Source organism: Thalassophryne amazonica, chromosome 11 (assembly GCF_902500255.1).
Source record: "Thalassophryne amazonica chromosome 11, fThaAma1.1, whole genome shotgun sequence".
NCBI classification, from domain to species: domain Eukaryota; kingdom Metazoa; phylum Chordata; class Actinopteri; order Batrachoidiformes; family Batrachoididae; genus Thalassophryne; species Thalassophryne amazonica.
The window spans coordinates 108,604,139-108,621,900 of record NC_047113.1 but is presented as its reverse complement, the minus strand read 5'-3'; the positions used below and the strand labels follow the sequence as shown (position 1 = coordinate 108,621,900).

Genomic DNA, 17,762 nt, shown 5'->3' with positions numbered 1-17,762 from the left:
GATCTGTTTTAGTGAAAGAAAAGCCTTCTTATGCTCGACTCCACTGTGAAGCTCTGAATGGTGATGAAAAATGCAGAATTTACACTGTGCAGTTTCTCCAATCACAGCCACAGAAGCCCGTAACTTCATCTGGGTTGTCTTGGTGGCTTTCCTCACTCTGCTTCTTGCACAGTCACTCAGTTTTTGAGAGCTATCTACTCCACACAGATTTACCACGAGTGTCAAACTGTATTTCTGAAAAATGACCGTAACCTGTCCTTTTTCTACAAACCCTTTTGTGATCACATCTGAGAGTTTAACGTGAAACCAGATGGACACTGTTAGCTCAAAGATTTAGAGCATTTTAGAGGCATTTCGGGGTCACTAGAGACCTAATTTCATGAATTTCCATGTTATATTTTTGTATGTTGGGGTTGTGGAACAGAATCTGTCCGTGTGGACCTTCTTTCAGTGATACCTGCCTCGTGCTGCAGCACATGGACTCACTATAAACACCACATTTAAAGAGATTAAAACCTGTCAAAACAACATTTGTGGTATAGAACAGTGATAAAATGTGTGCTTTGATAATAAGTTCCTAAATCACAGCATGTGAGTTTGCAGCCCGACTGATATCAGTCAGCAGGAAAACCCCACAAACATCACAGTATCAAACACACACACATCCTGAGAACCAGCTGTGCCGCAGTCTATCAAAGTCACCAAAATAAAAGATAAAACTGATGCAGGATGATTTCAGTACGCAGGAAAAGTATCTGGTCATTTCTGAATGGTTTCTCTATGAGAGTACAAACTGAAGGAAATGAATTAACTTTGTGTAGGATGTATTTTAGGTCCAGTGAGAGGGGAAGTGTTGGCTTTTTAAATACTTAAGACACTGGACTCATGGAAAGGATTTAGTGCTATAACAGACTGATGCAGCAGGTGGCAGCAGTGCAACAATAAGGAGGCTGGCTGCCATTATACGACACAAAAGAAGAAGAGTTTGTTCTCTCCACAGGGTCACGTTTTGAGGAAGGGCGTTTCCTGTCAAAATAAAGTAATATTTGGTATGTTTATGTATTTTGGGGATGAACAGAGCCAAAAACCAAACACTGACAGCACTAGTATTTTTAGAGAAGCTACCATGTGTTACCACTGAACAATGGACATTTGATATTTACATTCTGGACTCACACCATTCCAGCAGGGGGCAGTAAATCATTTATATGTTAAAAGCATGTGTGCATGAGTTTACTTAGCAAGTTCAATGTAAGTACATAATATCATTGTAAATACATGCATGACAAGTGAAAACATTTCTATTGTGGTCCATTTAAAACCATCCATCCATCCATTTTCTTTCGCTTTATCCATTGTCGGGTCGCGGGGGCAGCAGCTCAAGCAAAGCCGCCCAGACCTCCCAATCCACACACCTCCCCCAGCTCCTCCAGGGGGAACCCCAAGGCGTTCCCAAGCCAGCTGAGATGTAGTCCCTCCAGTGTGTCCTGGGTCTTCCCAGGGCCTCCTCCCAGTGGGACATGCCCGGAACACCTCTCCAGCGACGCGTCCAGACTGACTAAATACTTTTTTACCCCAGTGTATTTTATAAACGCGACCCAATTTGGAGCCCGTGGATCCCCATGGGCAACAGGCTAGTTGTCATTATTGTTATTATCAATATTATTATAAGATGTAGTAGTATGAAAATGTCCTAAAGTGGACCTTTAATCAAAGGGTTTGTGAGGGGCATGTCTCCCCCACAACAGCCTCTTTCCATCTGGATGTGCCCCTGGTTTAGTTTCTGAAGGCCCTGTCACACCGTGACAATTTAGCCAGCATATGCCAACCGTATGTTAAGGGTAAGTTTTTTAAGAGTACATTGAAGCATGCTGATAAACATCATAATACGCAGAGCACCTCAAAATTTTTGGGGTATGCTTAAAATTCTCAACACATGCCAGTGTATGACTCATATGTCCTGTACATGCTGGACACAAGCTGCAAGCTATACGATCATACACAAGCTAAATCGTCCAAGTGTGACGGGGTCTTGAGCAACAACAATCAAGAATTTGTCTATTTATGTGGAAAGTGCAACCTGATGAAATAAGGTTTTATGAGCATTTTTTTATATCATGCGTCCTTAGGAAGAGATCTGAGGTGGGGGGTGGGGGGGTGGGCAGACAGTGTTTGTCGTTATGCGTTGCAGGTCTGCAGCTGTGTTTTTAGTTTAACCACAGCGAGGACACTGAGCAGATTTTGAAAAGCTTAAGAGGTTTGTAAAGCTGCATGCTGTGCTGTCACAGTGCTGCGAGACTCTCAAACACACCCTCCTCCTGCAGACGGGACAGAAGAATGAGGGGAATAGACACTCACTGCCAGGAGAAACGACAAAAACAAAACAGACACCCTAATAATCGATTTTTGAACTTGACAAATTTTATATCTTTTGTGTCACTGAACGCTGCCTCCCTGGTCCAATAAAGAACCTTATTATTCTGATGTAAGAAAATCAGTTTCCCAAAACCACATCCTCAAATGCCTCGCTCTGTCAACGACAGGATTGGCGACGGTCATTGTAAAGGAGAATCAGACTTCTGTGTAACTCTGGTGAAAATGTTCACGTTTCCACCATCCTGTGTGCTTTTATTTGTGAGTTTCATAAATGGGGCCATGTGTCTTCAGATGACTCAGGCAGGGTCAACTCCAGTACCTACAAGAAAACAACAACACTTCAAAATCTCAAAGCTGAATACTCATTCTATGGGCTGTGTGCCAAGTCTTCAGTCAGGTCTTGGTACACAATTTTACCCAAACCTGTGCCAAAGTCCTGAGATTAATCTCCCAGTATTTTGATTCCACAGCAGACATGGAAGACCTCTGTCATGGCAGTACTGTACTGGGATCATGTGACAGTTTCCAGAACAGACTGAATCATACATACCTCCAAGTCATCCAAGATCCCAACAGGTGTTCATCATTCCAGCTTTACACGGCCCTGCAGAGAATTAAAGAGCAGTTAGGAGATCCTTGACCACGCCTCATCGCTCCGTCCCCGTCCCCCGACAACGCAGCCTCATCGCTCCGGTGCTACACATCCCAGAAGTCACCGTCCCTCGCCCACGCAGCCTCATCGCTCCGGTGCTACACGTTCCAGAAGTCAGTTTACTGACCACACAGCCTCATTACTCCGGTCAAACCCCCCACAAATCCGAACATGGTGTGATCCTCAACCCCCGGGGGAATTAGTGTTGCGTTTTTCTACCAATGATACAGGGAACACCTTTTTTTCCCCACCCACCTCTCTTTACTCCAGCTGATGGACCTGGCTAAACAAGTAAGTCAGACTTCTTTTTGGAGCACATTTCAGCAAATTTGTGCACCAAAATGATCATAATATCAGGGGAAAAGCTGTGCATTTATTATTAATTATTCAAGTTATACCTGTTCAGTCGTTATCACTGTTTTGTACAATAACCTTTTCTCCCTTTATATACCGTTCCTTGGGCACATATTGCAGTGTTTTGGGATTACCTTTCACTGCTATGCTGACCACACAACATCATCGCTCTCTGACCACAAAGCCTCATCACTCCGGTGCTACACGCTCTAGACATCACCGTCCCCCGACCACACAGCATCATCGCTCTGATGCTTTGGGATTACCTTTCACTGCTATGATGATGATACTCAGTTATACATGCCGATAACTGCTGGTAATCTCCTTCACATAAAATCCTTAGAAGATTGCCTTGCAGCAGTGAGAAGTTGGATGTCTAGAAACTTCCTGCTTTTAAACTCTGATAAGACTGAAATGATGGTTCTTGGTCCAGTGAGACATCAGCATCAATTTGACCAGCTAACACTTAGCCTAGGCTTGTGTGTCATACATCACACTGAAAGTGAGGAACCTTGGGGTAATTTTTGATCCTTCGTTGTCCTTTGGCCTCCACATTAGAAATATTACTAGTACTGCTTTCTTCCACCTGTGAAATATAGCGAAGATTCGTCCCATCCCGTCTATGGCTGATGCGGAGACCCTGATCCATGCATTTATCTCTTCTAGATTGGACTACTGCAATGTTCTATTTTCTGGTTTACTGCAGTTACCAATTGGTTCAAAATGCTGCAGCCAGACTTTTGGCACAAAGCAAAAAGTTTGATCACATTACACCCATTTTGGCATCTCTTTACTGGCTTCCTGTCCCACTGAGATCAGATTTTAAGGTTCTGCTACTAACCTATGAACTTGTTAACAGACTGACACCTCCCTACTTAGCTGACCTAATTAAACCTTACATACTGGCTCGGGCTGTGTTCTCAGGGTGCAGGACTACTTTGTGTCCCTAAGGTGAATAAAAAGTCTGTGGGTCACAGAGCTTTCTCTTATCGTGCCCCTGTTCTGAGGTTTTAGCTAGACCATAGAAGTAATATGAAGTAATATTAATCCCATGAAGAAATTACAAACTTGAAACAGTAAATAAGTTTATGAAACTCTGGAGTACTTACATTTCTCACATGTAGAAATCATTAAGGACTGTTCTTCCCTTGTTTTAAGGAAACTAAAAACTTGAAATGGTTGTTGAGGCTCCAGTTTTTTTGTGCCAGCTGCTCCCAGCATGTGATCAGAGCCTTGAGTTTACTCTGTGCTTCAGATTAGAAACACTGACTTCTTCCTGGAAATTGCGATCACAACATAGACTGCCCAAAAAACTTAGCCAAATGGCAAAAAGTAATCAGAAAACTAAACTGTAGTGTAAACATTGATTAGAATATGGGTTTGTTTAGAACTGTTAAAATTGTAAGGTGGTACCACACATACATACTGTCTCTGTATGCCTATCTTCTGCACTCTGTATACACAGAATTTACCAGATATCTTGAGGTAGGCCTATATTCTATCCCAGTTGCTCAAGTATGAAAAAGAAAACCCCTCCAATTTTTTATATGTTGTAGTTGACATATAGGGCTACATTTTTCATAGTGGGGCCGAAGAGGTTGGGCGTGTCCCTCAGTGTCAATTTCAGGGTCAAAATATAGGTCAAGAAGTCATCCAACTAAAAAGTACCCAAATGTACAAAACAGTGGCAGGTTTGGATTCCCCATTACAGAACTGGTTCAATCAAGTTAAAATTTGAAATTCTGGCTTGTCTGGCTATGAGTTACCAATACACCAAATTTCATAAAAAATTGTGAAAAAAAAAATTTCTGTTATACCATCCCTACGGTATGAGCAGGTTATGAGAATTCTTGACAGACAGAGTGGAGGTGGCCGCCGCTGCCCTTCCCCCTGGTGCGCACCTCTGTCTCTGTTTACAAACAGGCAGCTAACGTTAGCTAGCTCTGCATCATTGCTGAAGGAGGCGAAGCCTGCACTGAACTTTCCCTCCATCTAAAAGGACCAAGTCGGCTTTTTCATTTTATTTTCTGTAGAATAGCCCTTCAAGCCAAAAATGGTGGCAACAAAGCATCGTAGCTATGGCCTCCTGTGTCGGACGCAGAGCGATTCAAGATACCCGCAAAGGATTACGTGGAAGGAGTAAACTTTATCCCGTCTTTGAAACCACTGAGAAGTACAAGCAGTGGACTCGAGCTGTGCTTGTGGTCGACCAAATTTCTACCACAAACATGTCAAGAAGGACAAATACATCTATTCCGAGCACTTTGTTGGTGAAGCTGGGCCAAGTATTGGGCATCTGGAGTTCCAGACCTTATTCCAGCCACGTTTCTCCCTAAGCAAGTAAGTCATGTTTCCTATGGGGCAGATGCTACATGTCTAAAAGACAGACTATTATTTTGGTATTTTCTCTAAAGTTATCAGTGGTATAGTGATTGTAGTGGTAGACATCACATCAATTAGTGCGCCTGAATCACGCGCGCTGATCCATGATACCTGGGTATGTGATATATAGGCCCAACACCATAGTAGGAGAAACATGCCCATATCATGATGCTTGCACCACCATGCTTCACTGAACTGTGGCTTGAATTCAGAGTTTGGGGGTTGTCTCACTAACTGTCTTCGGCCCTTGGACCCAAAAAGAACAATTTTACTCATCAGTCCACAAAATATTCCTCCATTTCTCTTTAGGCCAGTTGATGTGTTCTTTGGCAAATTGTAACCTCTTCTGCACGTCTTTTATTTAACAGAGGGACTTTGCGGGGGATTCTTGCAAATAAATTAGCTTCACACAGGCGTTTAATAGCCCAGCAGATTAAGTCTATATAAAGAAAAATCTTTCAGTTGGTGATGCAAGCATCAAACTTAGTACATATATTTTCCAAACATAGTTGAATAAATAAAGCACGTTAGCCACCCAAACAAATCAATATGGCGGTCATTTTTCAAGACCAAAATATTGCATATTCCTACCTCGAATGCTTGTAAAAACTGATCTACGGTTTATATTGTGGAATTTATGCCTTTTTTGTCTTCCAAACATGAGAGATATTTGTGAATAGTTACATTATGAAATCCTGGCCATTTTTTTCAAAATGGCGCCCAAAAATATAGTGTAAGTTTTTAGTACCCAATAATTTGTTACGTGCTTTCGTTCTGAATTGAAAAAAACACTGCTTATTCATTATTGAGGGAGTGTTTTGTACTGTTTTAATCTTCAAGAGATATTTATTTAAAAGAGTGACAGTCGAAGCACAACCAGGGCACTCTGGTGACGTCACTGCTGTGAAACTCAGCATGGGGTCCAACATTAGCTCTACTACTTTTGTAATGTAAAGTGTCCCAAATGCTACCTTATGAGCCCCTACTATTGATTATCCTTTTATATAAGTATTTAAGTAGTATAAGTAAGGTTGCCGCACCTGAATAGACAGGATGTGCCAGCGTGGGAGAGCTGAGCCAAGGGTAATGGGGCAATTGTTACCCGGATAATCTTCACCGGCATCTCAGTGACAATGGCAGACTGCATCCAAGTCAAAAACCTCAACTGGCACAGATTCTTGAGGACAAAGTCACACTTGCAGAGAAACAACCTGGTGCTGAAATAATAATTATTGATGGGTCAGCTTTAGTCAATTGCACCCATCCAAAGATTTCCAAGACCTTTGAAGAGTATGCTATTCTGGAGTTTGTTCCAAAAGTTCAATCGTACTGCTCAAAATGTTCTAGAATCGATCTGGTGTTTGATGTCTACAAATCAAGCAGTTTAAAGGCTGAGACGAGGACAAAATGAGGGTTTGGAGGAAGGCAAAGGGTATCAGAAAAAGGTAACATTCCAAAAAATTGGCAGAATTTCATGAGAGACAATACGAACAAAACAGAACTGTTCAACTTTCTAGCTACGAAAGTGAGTGAACTTTGCACAACAAATGTTTATGTTACAAGAGAAGACAGTGTTTGCAACAGGCCATTAAATCTTGAAGGTCTCTCAAAATGTAATCACGAGGAGGCAGATACGTGACTTTTTGTACATGCCAGACATGCTGCAGCAGAAGGAAGAAAATCCATCATGATTAAAGCTAATGACACAGATGTTTTGGTTATCGGCGTGAATGTCTTGCCTGATCTTAACATAGGACTACAATCACTGTGGACAGAGTTTGGTCAAGGAAAGAGTTTAAGATGGATTCCAGTCAACGATATCCATTGAGAAAATTGGCGCTGATAAATCGAACGGTTTGTTGTTCATCCATGCGTTCACAGGATGTGCTGTTGTCTCCGCCTTTCGAGGTAAGGGAAAGAAAACTGCATGGCAGACATGGGATGTTTGTTGAGATGTTACAGATGAATTCTCAAAGCTTAGCAAGTATCCACCAGTGATAAGCGAACACGATCAGAATGTATTGGAAAAGTTTGTGATTATGATGTATGATAGATCAAGTCCAACTGCAAGTATTGATGATGCAAGACTCGATTTGTTTGCTCGGAAGCAGAGGTCCTATGAGTCTATTCCTCCAACCTGCCGAGCACTGATTGAGCATACAAAGAGTGCGGTTTATCAAGCAGGATGTATCTGGGGTCAAGCCACGATCTGCAATATGGAAAGAGAAAGTCCTGGCGATTGGGGCTGGAAGAAAAATGGTGAAATGTGGATGATTTGGACAAAATTGCCACCAGTTGCTGAAAGCGGCCAACAATTGACAAAATGTGGATGTAAAACTGAGTGTCATGGCAGGTGCAAATGCTTTCGGCTGACACTGCCCTGCACCGCACTATGTTCATTTAATTGTGATAATTGAATTGCTTTGAAAGATGATTAGGATATAATTGTACATACTGTAATTAGTATTACATTTTTGTTGTTTTGACCCTGTTTTGGTGTCCATTTGTATGCATTTTTACACGTTTCATGTGTGATTTTCAGTTGCACCATCAGTTTTTCTAATTCAAGAATACCGTATGGCCGCCATCTTGAAAAAATGGCAGCCATTTCTAGATTTTGAGTGGCTAACGTTCTTTTTTGATAAAATAGTGCCTAAGGATGTTTCATGCCAAATTTTATGCTTGCATAAGCTACTGAAAGATTTTTAGGGTAATCTGCTGGGCTATAACTGTCACAGCACTTACAGGTAACTCCAGACTGTCTTTGATCATCCTAGAGCTGATCAATGGGTGAGCCTTTGCCATTCTGATTATTCTTCTATCCAATTTGATGGTTGTTTTCCGTTTTCTTCCATGCGTCTGTTTTTTTTTGTTGTCCATTTTAAAGCATTGTAGATGAACAGCCTATAATTTTTTGCACCTGTGTATAAGTTTTCCCCTCTCCAATCAACTTTTTAATCAAACTACGCTGTTCTTCTGAACAATGTCTTGAACGTCCCATTTTCCTCAGGCTTTCAAAGAGAAAAGCATGTTCAACAGGTGCTGGCTTCATCCTTAAATAAAGAGATATATGACATAAAAGAAGTTTAAAGGGGATAGAGAATCAAAATCATCTTTTTCATGTTTTTGGTGTTAGTTCAGAGTCTCCCCGTTGTGGGGAAAACACACGAAGTGCCAGCAAGTTTCAGAACCTCTGTTTCAAGTATTTCTCCTTTTTTGAATTGCCCCTAGAAAACAGGCCAATCCGTTTTTGAGAGAAAACTTGCGTCACATTTTCACCAATAGCCCCCCCCCCCCCCCCCCCCCCCACACACACGCCCCTTCGAAATTAATTATTCATAAGGTTGTGCCCACCTATTCGTAACACTCGAAGAGAAGCAATGGCGAGCTACAGGTGTGCTTTCCCAGGCTGTTTTAGCGGGCTACAATCTTCCCACGGAAAGTAATGTACGCGATTAGACATGATGACTGTAAAAAGTATAATAGAAACTGTTATTGAACCATTCACTTACATTTGTAATCTGTCTCTGTCAACAGGAATTTTCCCAGGCGAAATGAAAATTGCCAAGGTAGTCCCATTATATAAAAACGGAGACAAACATAATTTTTCAAATTACAGGCCAGTGTCATTGCTTCCAGTTTTCTAAAATTATGCAAAAAAGTTTGTGACAAGGTTGGACAAATTAATTGAGAAACATCGTATTTTAAATAATGCTCAGTATGGATTCAGAACAAAACATTCGACAGCTATGGCAATTATGGAATTAACAGAGAAAACAACAACAATAGATAATAAGGATTATTTTGCAAGTATTTTTATCGACCTGAAAAAAGCTTTTGATGTTATCGACCACTCAAGATTGCTTCACAAGTTACAACAATATGGAATTAGAGGTATTGTACATCAGTGGGTAAAAAGTTACTTAGAAAATAGAAAACAGTTTGTTCAGATAAATAATACTAAATCAGAATTGTGTAACATTATTTATGGAGTACCACAAGGGTCGGTACTTGGACCCAAACTGTTTATTTTGTATATCAATGACTTTGTGAATGTATCTAAAGTACTTGGCAGCATATTACTTGCTGATAGTACAACATTATTTTACACTGGATCAGATATACAGGAAGTAGTACAAGTGATAAATACAGAGTTGGAAAAAGTTAAACATTGGTTTGATATAAACAGATTGTCACTAAATCTTAGTAAGACAAATTTCATGTTGTTTAATGACAGTGGAAAAAATGATGTGTCATTAAAAATAGATGGCATGGACATTCAAAGGGTAAAAGAAACAAAACTTCTAGGAGTCATGATTGATGAAGATCTTACATGGAAGTCACACAAATTACACAAAAGGAAAAATAGCGAAAGCCATTGCTGTTTTGCATAAAGTAAAATTTTCGTTGAATAGTTATGGTTTATTAACATTGTACAATTCATTGATTGTCCCATATTTAACTTATTGTGTAGAAATCTGGGGATCAACATGTAAAACTTATACACAACCATTATTTATTCTGCAGAAAAGAGCTTTAAAAATGATTAGCAATAGTCGTTTTAGAGATCCATCTAATCCATTATTAAGTATAGGGTACTTAAATTTCATGATTTAGTTGATTTGAAAATATTACAAACAATGCACCAAGCTAATAAAAATACCTTACCAATAAACATTCAAAATGTTTGAAAAAAGAGTAAGTAGTTATAATTTGAAAGGAATAGAAGTCTTTAAAAAAACCAAGATTCAGAACCAAAATAAAGGAACGGAGTATTGCAGTGAATGGTGTAAAATTATGGAACAACCTCAACAAAGAAATCAAAGAATCAAGGTTGCTTAAATTATTTAAAAAACGTATTAAACTAGATGTATTAAGTATGAAATTATGAAATAAGTCAGTGGGCTGTGACAAAGTCTAAAATGTAATCTGTTGATGTCTAAAATGTAACCTGTTAAAAATGTAATCTTTTAAATAATGGCTAAAATTATGAAATAAGTCAGTGGTATGTGACAAAGTCAAAAAATGTAATGTAATGTTGAATGATGCTTAAAATTGAAAGATTGTATTGTAAAAAGGGGCAGAAAATAGAGTTGTTCTTCACTCTGCTCCTTTTCATTCAGTGTCTTGTAATGTACTAATTTCTGCTTTTCTGTTTTTCTTTTAAATGAATGAAATAGGGGACACCTGATTTACACCTGTTTGTTCCACAAAACTGACGAACTCACTGACTGAATGCCACACTACTATTATTGTGAACACCCCCTTTCTATTTTTTTTTTTACTAATAGCCCAATTTCATAGCCTTAAGAGTGTGCATATCATGAATGCTTGGTCTTGTTGGATTTGTGAGAATCTACTGAATCTACTGGTACCTTGTTTCCCATGTAACAATAAGAAATATACTCAAAACCTGGATTAATCTTTTTAGTCACATAGCACTACTATTATTCTGAACACTACTGTGCGCACACGCACACACACACGCACTAAAAAAAAATTACCCAACTTAAAAAATAAAACACCTAAAGACGTAACGTTTATTAAAGCTTTTTTCTTAATGCATGGCAGAACTGATTGTCATGTTGTCGTGTGGTCTGTACAATAAATTCGTACTGGTCAAGTCATAGTTATCACCCGAGTGACGGTGTGCAACGATAACGGACTTCAATGCGGCACAGTCAGACCTGAGGCCAAGAAGCACGGTGGAGTGTGAATGTGCAGCCCTGTACTAGGCCCACGCTGCTGTTCAGACCAGCGTGAGCCACTCTCAGCGGGCAGCGCTCTGTAGCGGCTCAGCAGCAGGATCTAGAACAGGTCCCGCAGCCGTGAGACCAACGGCAGAGTCTTTGTCTGCCAGCACTGTAACACTGCACCGGACACGGTCGGTCTGGACAGCTGACTGAGTGCTGGGACCAACACAACCACCGACACCTTCACCGGTGTTTGTTTACATAATGAAGTTCTGATTTACGGTTCTGTTCAAAAAAAGTGAGTAAACATCAAAATCCTTATATCTTCTATTCCAACTCTAAATGTGAAGAAAGACTGCTAAAATGTATTATTACTTTACAGAAAGTGAAGAAAAAGGACTATTAGGCTGCTCAGAAAAATGGTGTCCATTTCTTTCTGTGACTCTTATTTAATTGGAGAGGAGAAAATACATAAACAGATACAGAAAATGATCAGATAAAATGATCTCAAACGGTTTAAAATGGAAAAAAAAAAAAAATCAGAAAGAGGTGGAAGAAAACAGAAAACCACCATTCAAATGGATCAAAGAACAGACAGAAGGACCAAGACTCAGACAAAGATCAGCTCCAGGATCAGAGAAGGTCTGAAGGTACCTGTGAGTCCTGGAACAACTAGAAGACGTCTCTGTGAAGATAAATGATGGACAAGAAACCCCACAAAGTCCCACTGTGGAAAAAAAAAAAAAAAACATGTTCTGATGAGGTTTGACAAAGAACAAGAAACAGAGCAACAGTTTGTCCTTCCTGGGTCTCGGGGTCACAGACAGTTTGACAAATAAAACCTGGAAGGGGTCTGGCAGTTCTCCCCCAGAAAAATTTCAAATCTCAGATGCATTCTGGTGCATTTTCAGGTCTATTTACCCATTTAAAAAAAATCTAAAAATGTTATTTTTTGTTGGGTCAGGTTGGTTTTTCCACCCCAGAAGTATTGTGACGATACAAGTTGTGTGAAAAGACTATTTTCCCATATAGTCAAGACAACAGAACTATAATCCAGTCTGCCACATGGATCAGAAGAGAGTGTTATTACTATTCCATAAAGCACATTCACATTTGACTGTTAGTGTTCTCTCTCTCCACATTTATCTAAACATTTGAATGCAGCAATTTGTGCTTTTAGAACAACTGACAGTGTATTAGAATAAACTAAAGACTGAATGGAGGATTTTCATCAATTTCCCTGCTGGAAGTCGGTGAAGTAGTAAAACAACTCCGCAGTGGTAAGGCCCCGGGGGTTGAGATCCGTCCAGACATGCTGAAGACTCTGGGTGTGGAGGGACTGTCTTGGATGATCTCTTCAACATTGTGTTGAAGTCTGGGACAGTGCCTAAGGAGTGGCAAACTGGAGTGGTAGTCCCCAGAGTGTGTGCCAACTACAAGGACATCACACTACTCAGCCTCCCTGGTAAAGGAGGGTTCAACCGATAGTGGAACCTCTAATTGAAGAGGAATGATGCGGGTTCCATCCTGGACGTGGAACAACCGACCAGCTCTTCACTCTCACAAGGCTCCACATCTCACTAGGTAGGGAGGTGCCAGTCCGTGATCAATTTTATAGGTTAGTAGCAGAACCTTAAAATCTGATCTCACTGGGACAGGAAGCCAGTGAAGAGACACCAAAATGGGTGTAATGTGGTCAAACTTTCTGCATCATGTCAAAAGTCTGGCAGCAGCATTTTGAACCAGTTGGAGAGCCCTAATGCTGGACTGCAGTAAACCAGAAAATAGAACATTGCAGTAGTCCAATCTAGAAGAGGCAAACACATGGATCAGGGTCTCAGCATCAGCCATAGACAGGATGGGATGAATCTTCACTATATTTCACAGGTTCAAAAATTACCCCAAGGTTCCCCACTCTGTCAGTGTGATGTATGACACACAAGCCTAGGCTAAGCATTAACTGCTCAAATTGATGCTGATGTCTCACTAGACCAAGAACCATCATTTCAGTCTATCAGAGTTTAAAAGTACGAAGTTTCTAGACATCCAACTTCTCACTGCTGCAAGGCAATCTTCTAAGGATTTTATGTGAACGAGATTACCAGCAGTTATCGGCATGTATAACTGAGTATCATCAGCATAGCAGTGAAAGGTAATCCCAAAGCGCCGCAATATATGCCCAAGGGGTGCTATATAAAGAGAAAAGCATTTTTGATTTTTACATGAATGTTAAAATCACCAATGATCAAAATATTATCTGCACTCGTTGATAACTCAGGGGAAAAAAACAAATGCACGAAATAAATCTAAAAATTCCGAGTATGGACCGGGGGGCCTGTCTGCTCGAGACAGAAGACAGAGACGGGGTCCCATCCGCTCATGACAGAACAGGAGACAGAGACGGCGTCCTGCCCGCTCGCAACAGAACAAGAAACAGAGACGGGGTCCCGTCCACTCACGAAAGAACAAGAGACAGAGAGAGATGGAGTCCCAGTTCCTTTTGCAGATTTCTATCAAACTTGGCATGTCAATGACCCAAAGAACTAATTTGAGCAAAAGCTGAGGTCATTGAATTTAATTGCAATGTGATTTGTCACACACTTCGTGATTCCCAGAATGGCTCTGGCAAGGTCAACCAGGGATGAATCATTTAGTTGAAGGTCAAGGTCATTCAGGACAAATGGCAGATTTCTGTAGTCCTTACTGTTTTCATGCCCATGGGTACTATTATCTCATGAAAAATGAAAAATATGAAACTCAAAATTATGTTTTGCAACATAAAGCAACAGTCAGGATTTTTACACCCAGTTGGCTTTGAATGGTAAAAAAAAAAAGATTTGGTAAGTCCACTTGACTTAAAGTCATCTTGCTGCTTTGACTGTTTATGTAAAGTATGCGAGTACAAAAATGTCACTTTGACTTACTGACACATGACACTTTAACGGCCATAACTTACACATATGACATTAACATAGTCAAAACAACAACAAAACTTGACAGAGTTAGGTGGAATCACCAAATCTGTTTCAATAGTATAGGCAAGTCAGGGGATGGTGTCTTGACACGTGCACGAATTTGATCTCAACCTGGACTTAATGCATGGGTTACAGCAATAAATTTTCATCCGACTAATTTTTTCCTGGCAAAAATCAATGCCAGCAAATCCCTAAAATGCGGCGTAGTGAGGGTACACACTTTTTTCCCCTCAATAAATACAGTATACAAACCTATTATAAATAGCATCTAAGAAGAGAGAGACAAAGCATAAAAAGAATGCAAAACCTGAACATAAAGGTACATAAAAAGGTGGCAGGGAGCGAGGTGTGGTCTTGTATATTCTGTTGAATTTTAATGGGTATGAAGCCCTCTGAAACAACAAAAACTCACTTCAAACTGTGAAGTAAAAACATATTATTGATTATGGGGGGGTCTGGGGGTGCTCCCTCAAATTTTTTAAAAGACCAAGTCAAATTTTGTATATTCTGGTGAATTTTAGTGGCAGGGCTGTGACATGAAAATTGTGAAATCCGAGGAAAATTCGCAGGGGGCCCCAGAAACCAAACTAAATTTTCATCTACTGATACATTTTCAACATCTCCTGGAAGAACAAATCTCAAAATTAGTACATATTTAAATCTAGATTCAACCTTTCATTTGAACCGTCAATGATCACGCTGAAGTAACAGAATATGACAGGGAAGTAGGACCTGGAATGATTTTCCTTTTACAGTTATTGTAAACCAAATTATGCATTAACTCAGAACAATTAAACTACATGAAATTCATGAAGACTGAAAAGACTGTTAAACCATGTCAAAAACCACAGCTAAAGATTGTAGATTAAAAAAAAAAAAAAAAAAAATCAGGGTAAAATATCAGTAACATACCTGACAATAAAAAGCCACACATTCTTGTGTAAATTCTTGTAAATCCACTCAAAGCCACAGTCTTTTTCCCATGAAGTCTATATTAATAAAAACTAATTTACATTGTGTAAATTCATGTAGCCTGAATTCATTCAAAGCCACAATGTCTTTTTTCAATGAAAGAAAGTCTAGATTAATGAACGAAAAAAAGGCACATAATTAGGGTTGCCAACCGTCCCTTATTTGGAAATAAAAGTATACGTTCCGTATTGACCTGATACGGGACGCAGTTTGTCCCGTATTTCTGTGAGAATCAAAAAGTCTGTAAAATGTCAATGGAATTGACTGGCGCTTTATATGGAAACTTACGGTAAATTTGATCCCAGCCTCTCTCCTGCTTTTCACCAATGAGCTGACAGACACGAGTTGACAATACAGAATCACTCTTATCTCATTGGTCGAGGGACATCTGCTCGCAAGAAGATACTGACGTCATGAGCCGACGACGGTCGCTGGATGACAATAACAAAGCAGCATGGCTGATATCTATACAGACACCGACACTGGCACTGCAGATATGTCTACGGACAGCAATGTCTGTAACGTCGTTACTACTCCTCCTAAAAAAAAAAAAAAAAAAAAAAAAAAAAAAAAAAAAAAAAAAAGAATGCAAAAATACAGGGAAGAATGAGAAAAGGAAAATGGCTGGGTGGAAAAGGTGCGCAACAGTATTGTTTACTTTTCAGACTATTTTTTGCACTTTTTATTACACTAAATGTGTAAATGTGCACTGTTACATTGTTTTGGATGATGCAAATTTTCTATTGTTTTTTTGTTAATTTATACAATTTTAAGTTAAGCAATAGCACTACAGAGATTTATTTTTAAAGAAGACAGAATGCTCATATTGAAATTGTGATTGAAAATTTATTTTGCACTAAAAATAAATTGCTAAATAATAATTTGTTTTCCACGTGCTCATATCAGAACAAATGCATGTATGCATCTACCTAAATTCAGGGTCAAGTCAACAGTCAAATGGTTAAAAATCGTTTCACACAGACGCTGGGAAGGGTGAAGGCAATGGTCAGTCGGCCGGTCGGCCCTGGTGGTGAGGTGTCCCTTATTTTTCAGAGAGTTCACATAATCTTTTCTGAAATCCTGTTTGAACAGCACAATGTTTATTTTCCAGAGAGAGAAAAAAAATTCTTACCAGTTCGCTTTTCCTGTTCATCTTTCAGGTGTGTTGATGAAGCCAGCAACAATTCCACGGATTCTTGTCCTTAGACTTTTTCAAACCGTCTTTCTCGCCATCTTCTCTCTGTCTGATGTCACTCTGTGACACAGACATGCTGCAAAATTCTTCTTTTAAAAACTTGAAAGTTCTAAAAGTTTGCGATGTCCACATGCTACGTTCAGCTAGCTTCGCACAGGAGCCACACAGCGTCACCACAGCAACCAACCAGTCCCGCTTTACGACAACTGTCGTAACAGCCAGGCTTTGAGCGGCATTTACTTTACTCGAAACTCCGCGGATCCGAGGAAACTGATTTGTATCTGTAACACACAGATCAGTGTCCGCGGACTTATAAAACTTGCATGATGCCGTAAAAAAAAGAGAATGCTTTGCAATAAGTATTTTAAAAACTCAGTTAACGATCACAATTAAAGAGTACAACACTGACACTCCCGCACCCCTCCCCATGATGAAATCCGCGGAATCCCGCGGATCCGCGGAGTTTTCACAGCCCTGTAGAGAGTATCAAGCTCTCTGAAACAACAAAAACTCACTTCAAACTGTGAAGTAAAAACACAGTATTGATTATGGGGGGTCTGGGGTGCTCCCCCAGAAATTTTTTAAAAGAGCAAGTCAAATTTTGTATATTCTGGTGAATTTTAGTGGGTATGAAGCCCTCTGAAACAACAAAAACTCACTTCAAACTGTGAAGTAAAAACACAGTATTGATTATGGGGGGTCTGGGGTGCTCCCCCAGAAATTTTTTAAAAGAGCAAGTCAAATTTTGTATATTCTGGTGAATTTTAGTGGGTATGAAGCCCTCTGAAACAACAAAAACTCACTTCAAACTGTGAAGTAAAAACACAGTATTGATACGGGGGGGTGGGGGGGGGGGGGGGTCTGGCGGAGCAAGTCAAATTTTGCATGCGCACTGAGAAACCTGAAACTGGCTTATTCACATTTATTCTGTAAAAATGCTCTCACTCATAAAACAAATGTAGCGCCTTAATGTGTGGTTTTTGTGGAACTTCACTAATTAAGCACTTTTCTTCCAAGTGACTCGTTCTGTGCTGCTGCCACCATCTGTTAGCGGCTGAGTGCTAGGCCTTCGGTCTGACTGATAAAAACCTCTCTCTCTCCCTCTTCGCTGGACAGAGAGGAGAAGGGCTGTGGCGGAGAGGAGTGAAAATTCACACGGTCCC

At 40.1% G+C, this 17,762-nt stretch overlaps 1 long non-coding RNA gene across 2 annotated transcripts in view; it reads right to left on the bottom strand.

Moving 5' to 3' along the window:
- Positions 1-2,115: 2,115 nt before the first annotated feature.
- LOC117519757 overlaps positions 2,116-17,762 on the bottom strand; it is a 17,557-nt gene continuing 1,910 nt past the window's right edge. For both annotated transcript variants that reach the window (XR_004563403.1, XR_004563404.1), the window contains exons 2-4: positions 12,112-12,184; positions 2,927-2,980; positions 2,116-2,695 (exon numbers count right to left, since the gene is read on the bottom strand). This is a non-coding gene — a long non-coding RNA (uncharacterized LOC117519757). The remainder of the gene's footprint in view (positions 2,696-2,926; positions 2,981-12,111; positions 12,185-17,762) is intronic.